The 6,000-nt window shown below is 44.5% G+C and overlaps 1 protein-coding gene across 1 annotated transcript in view; it reads right to left on the minus strand.

The window, feature by feature from the left end:
• Nucleotides 1-5,110, minus strand: part of LOC306771021 (cadherin-6-like) — a 69,710-nt gene extending 64,600 nt beyond the window's left edge. Inside the window, exon 1 of the mRNA XM_079260047.1 lies at nucleotides 5,006-5,110. The gene's annotated coding sequence lies outside the window, so the exon portion shown is untranslated. The remainder of the gene's footprint in view (nucleotides 1-5,005) is intronic.
• Nucleotides 5,111-6,000: the final 890 nt, after the last annotated feature.

Below are 6,000 nucleotides of genomic sequence, written 5' to 3' on the forward strand. Positions count from 1 at the left end.
CTGCAGTCTGCTGCACACTGTGGATGCCTGGCTTTCTGCTGCCTCCTGGGTGACTAATATATCTCGTTAAATTGTGCTGAGAAGCATGCGGAGAACTGTACACCTTCCCCCTTTTGTACCGTGTTTGCTTGCATTCGTGCCTGCGTGTATGTGTATGTAAGTCTGTCTTTGGAATATGTGTGATAAATCTGTGCATCTTCATGCTTGTATTAAAGCTAGATGTGGCGGGGGGGGGGGGGGGGGTTGCTTTTGCAAACATGCTCACTAAACTCCACAAGTCTGTCAGACTTTGTTAGCAATTCAGTTAAATTGTCATTCAGCTGGCTTCCACTCACCACTATAGTGTCGTAGTTGTGAAACTATCTCTCAGCCACTTCATAATTAGAAAAGCTGTGGAGCCAAGCCACAGTTTGTGGGGGAAGAGGGAGAAAAAAAGAAGCCTTTGGCAGGCTGCATTATTCAACATTGGCAGCAATTTAGTTTGTCTTTCACCCCAAAGACATGAATCTGAGTGACTTCACAGTCACATGCATCCTTGTGTCCTTGTATGCCGACTGTACAATGCTGGACTCTCACCGCCGGCTTTTAGCAACGCACTGCAAACTACACCGCTGTTCAGAAAACTTGAGACCTCACTCATTTTTCATTTGCTGCAGAGATAACAGGGAATAAGGGCAGTGATTTGTTAAAACACACAAAGATATGATTGCATCATATATGGCTATCCTACGGAGCTTGAAAGTCAAAATTCAAAAGCTCTTCTTGACTGCATGTGGTTCAGTTTTCATGTCACGATGATTCCTCAATGCTTCAATAAAGTTGAGGCCCAGGATCATCACTCCATTAACACATGTTGCCACTGATTTCCTGTCGATGTCTTGTGCCAGTTGCCATACTTCAGCCTTTTCTCCCACTCATTCTTTCTTTCCCTCTGCATTAGAAACTGTTACTGATGAGGATTCAGCCAAGAGTAGATGGATGGACTAAAGGTCCGGGTGCATCTCTCAGTTCCTTTGTCAGGTCTTTGCTGGATTTCCCCTCCCTTGTTTCTTAAGGCTATCACTTTCGCACCCTATTAATCTGCTGTGGCTCCACCAATGTGAGATATGCTAAGCTTTTGGTTGTTTGGAAATCAGTTTGTCAATGTGCGTATGTCTGTAAAGTTGTGTGTTTTTTTTTAGACTTGAATAAAGAAATGGGAAGATGTCCCAATAGTGAGGTGTACAAATGGCAAGGTACACGAAATGAACTAAAAATGAGTGAAAGAACAGCCGGCATTCGTAAGGACATCTGAGACATGAGAGCAAAACATGGAGACATAAGAGCGGTATGGACACTTACACTGTATATTTGAAAGTTTTTGCCATAAATATAAACCTTTTCATGGCCTTGATATGACGCGTAGTATTACTCTACACCTTTTCCCTCATTCAGTATGATATTTTGGTCTTGCTGGCCATTTCAGGGCCGCATGCTGAAATACACCAAACTTTCAGCAAATATTTCTTTGGGATTTACCTTGATGGTGCAGACTTATGTCTCTCAAACTAATAAATCATAAAGTATTTTTAGTAGCTGAAGCAATTGGAACAAATTGTGTTTTTGTGTCATGTTGCAAAAGAAGCCTCAAGATAGCATTTAAAGTGGTTTGTTTTGTGGTTCTGTTAGAAATGTGGACCCAGCACTGGTTCATCCTTTGAGTTAGGTGGGTTTTTTTCTGCTTAAATGATGGTATGAGTTAAGAGTTAGCTTTGCAAACTCAATTTTTACTTTTCTGAATGAGATGAATGAAACAGCTGCCAATTTCCTATAAAAAAAAAACCATGAAACACCTCCAGAAAAGCCTGGAGATTTAGTGCTAAAGGCCATTTTAAAATATTGTAAGAAATTTTGATTGTTCTGGCAGTAAAATAAACGGAAACAATGGGTGGCTCAAGACTTTAGCAAAGAACAACACAGCCGTTTTATCCAGCACACATGCACACACACACACACACACACACACCACACTCTGTGCACATAACGTCCCAGTCTTGCACCTTTGTAAATAGATTTATGAGTGTATTTCTTTGTAATTGGTGTTCTCCCACACGAAGAGGGAAAAGATAATTACCCTTTGTTAAGTGAAGTATAAACTGTAACATCCACATGTGTTTATCTTCACAGCTCAGAGAGAAGAACAGGCCTTTTTGGGAGGAATTCTTCTCTCCTGGCCGCCGTCCAGCTCTCAAATCGGCTCAAACCTGTCAAGAAACAGCCTCGCTCGTGGTTTAGCCATATCTCCTCTAATTCATATGTCATTTGTAGTTGCTGCAAATTCAATCTGGAAACCCGGGCTCACCTTCAGAAGAAGGTGACGGTGACCCCTTCGCCAAAAAGTAATCCAACTCGAAACACGTGTCACAGTTTCTGCCTCCCGTGCGCAAGCGTTGGCGAGCGGGAAGCACGTCTTGCTTTATTTTGGTTTCTGTGCAATTACGGTTCTGACTGCTCCATAAATAGGTGTCTCTGAAGGGAATCTGTCTCATTAGGAAGGAGCAGTTATGAAGCCGCCATTGTGCCTGCAGGAAATTCGTTCTAATGGTCAGAAGTAAATTCAACAAACAGAAGGCGGCATTAAAGTGGCGAGCAAACTTCTGAATCCATTGTCTCGTGTTGACGGTTTTTAAAGCAAGCCTGACCTGCACAGCAGCTGGAAAAGCAACAGAGAACGGAGAAGACCACTTGGCTGGCGCAGGAATTAGCAACTGTTAGTTGAATATTTGGCACAAAAAAAATAAAGATCTTTGGAGGAATCCCGAAGCGCTGGCTGTACAAACAAACATCACGAGTTATTATCATATCTTACAGACCGTGACTAATGCTCTCAAACAATCAAGGTGCTTCTACCAAACTACAGTGCCCAGGGGTGCTCTCTGCCACTGACTTCAAATAATCTTAAGTGCCTGCGCATTAAAGCTGCAACAGTTGTCCAGAAGCATCCAAAACACACACACACACACACACGTAGTCACACAGAAGAGGAAGGAAGGCTCTAGACATTTCCACAGGGGATCAGAGGGTGCTTTAGCACAGACAGCGGTCACTGGAATTTTATTAGCTCCAGATGCCGCTGCAGAGAGGACTAGAAATGCTCAATAATACGAGCAGGACACATCAAAATGATGCGGCCCATCTGGAGCACAAATAATGTAATCAACTCGGGTCACCGGTCATCGCCGTCTGGCTGCCGGGTAAACCCACCATCCTGTGACGTCAGCCCCTCACAGGGACAGGCAGATTGGCTCCAGCCTTTTTGGAATATCCCCCTCAGCCGCTGCACAAGGCCTCGCTATTGAAGATATTTGGGAGAAGAGAGAGATGAAATGTGAGGGATTGTCTTTTGTAATCTGTGCTTTGCTTAAAAAAAAAAAAAAAAAAAACCAAAAAAAACTGCTGATGGCTGCGATGTGTCTCCCGTTGCCTGTCACATCAGCTCTGCAGCGTCGCTTTTAACGTCTTCATATCAACGAAAACATATGCGCATCGTGTATGATTCCCCCCACCACCACCCCTCACACACACACACACACACACACACACACACACACACACACACATGCACACACAGGGACTCTATTTGCAGAGCCTTTATATATTCAGCACCTCCCATGTTTCCTGTACGACTTTGATCAGCCACAGATTCCACCTCTGCCCTCTTTTCATCTCTGAACTTCAAACTGGTGCATGCAAAAAAACCTGGACCACAAAACCTGTTCCGCTTCAGACAAGGAGAGCCCAGCAATGAGCTTGACTTAACTCCGTTCGAGCACACATCTCTTTTCAATCTCGAACAATGACAACGACTTCTCAAAAGCATGTTGGAGAGGGGTGCTTATTGCAGAATATTTTCTCATTCAAACAACTCTTTGGCTGCTTTCAGGCATCACCTCCAGCACATGGAGCAATCTGCATGCAAACAGGAAGGACAGTAAAAACTTTTCCAAGCACTGATTTCAGATCTGCACAGGCCTGAGACCCACACCACCTCATCGCAATCCTCTTCCAGCTCTTAAGTTCATCTTTTTGTAGCTGCACGACATTATTCAGCAGGAACATCACAGTGCTGATTATGCTGCTAACGCCAGATGACGCGTTGTATTGGAAAACTTCAGTCAACTCTAATTGTGCTACCCCCCACCCCACCCCACCCCCTTCCAAAAAAAAAACCAAAAAACAAACAAAAAAAGGTGGGCCTTTGAGCTGATCCGTAGGGGACTGCCGCAGATACACAGTTATCCGCCTTTATCAGAGCGTGGTGTCCCACCTGCATCGATTCACATCGCGTGGATTTGCCACCGGCTTGCAGCGAGATCATCCGTGAAGAGGGCGAAAGCAGAAGCCGCTCTCTCAGAATCAAGCAAGCTTTCCAAAGGCTTGGAGTTGCGTGTTTAAAATGAAAGCCAAAAGGTGCGTTTTGGAGCCCGGGCCTGAGTGATCGCATCACCTCGTCAGATGGCGCGGCGCGGCGCGGCGAGGCGCACTGGATGCGGCGCGCAGGACCTCTGTGCCAGGAGGTGCACGTCTCCATTTCCACACACACGGATGGGAATTATACACGGCACAGAAAAGTTGATGACACCGCAGGAAAGCTGAATAAGCAGTGGGATGCTACACAATTGGCTGATTTCAGATTTTACACAGCCTGGAGTTACTCCAGCAGAAATAAACATTTTAGCCCAACTTGCATTAGAACCAAAACAAGAGGATATGAAGGGTCCCCCCCCTCCTCCCACTCCCACTACCACCTTTTTTTCGCGACACAACTATTTCGCAGTGACCATTTATGTGAGCAAGGCATAAAAAAATATGAAATCAAGCAGCTCGGACAAGCGAAAATGCAGCAGAAGTAACTGTGGGAGCTGCGAATATCTGCCACAAAACGGCTTTTTTTTTTATTGTTTGTTTGTTTGTTTTCATTTATTTCCCCCACGCAGGTACAAGTTATGAGAAAATCCACACTCACCTGATTAATGAAGTTTATTCCAGCGAGGAGAATTTCCCAGGCTCGCCGTGGCGCTCGCGTATCCGCGCGCTGCAGCTTTTGTTGCCCGTTGTTCCACCCCGACTGCGCGTCTCAGCCGCGCTGCATCACTTCTCGCTGTGGATGTCAGAGAGGCTGAGGGGACTCACCCTCCCATTGGCTGCCATTCACAAGTCCCCTGCACAACACGGCGGAAAAGGGAGAAGAGAGGGGGGGAGAAGGAGTCACACACAAACACACACACAGACACACACACACACACAGAGAAGACCGTCAAAAACAAAAGGGACGCTGGTGAGAGATTGGAGTTCCGGCGGGGCTACGTGGCTGTGAAACGCTGAGCGATGTAGGTAGAACTTAAAGAGCAGACCAAATGTTTTAGGATTTTCCTCTCTTTGAGTGGTGTTTGATAGAATAAAACCAGTTTGATCCACTCTGTATAAAAAGTGTCATTTGGTGGAAGATTACAATGTGTTCTGTTTTCTTTCTTCAGGTGCATCCACCAGACAAACACCAACTTATTTTCCAAAAACTAAATGGCTAAAATAAAATCGTTAAAACCAATATTTTGGCCCTTTCTTCTTAGTTGTGGGTTGGCAAGTGATTAAGGTCTGGCCTTACTTGTATCATGTGTTATAGGTCAGGTGTTGTGTAAACAGGATCCCCCAGACAAACCCATTATTGGTTGGTCAGTGCAGACAATGGTGAACTATGAGGACAGCATGAAATGAGAATTCAGCTGGTATTGTGAGAGTTAAATGTAAAGAGTCAAAAAGTTGTTTTTTTTTTAACTGATTTAATTTTTTTTTTAGTAATTGCTAAACCTTAGCAAAAGATGTTATTTTCCTTAACCTAAAAAGTAAGAGACAACATTTTGCCATGATCACTTAGACCTCTCAGTGTCTCACACTCCCTGTTTCTTCAACATTTCTACCATCCTGGCCATAATAACATAGTTTAATAAACTGACTGAAGTG

This window comes from Telmatherina bonti (assembly GCF_933228915.1).
Source record: "Telmatherina bonti genome assembly, chromosome: 20".
Lineage (NCBI taxonomy): Eukaryota > Metazoa > Chordata > Actinopteri > Atheriniformes > Telmatherinidae > Telmatherina > Telmatherina bonti.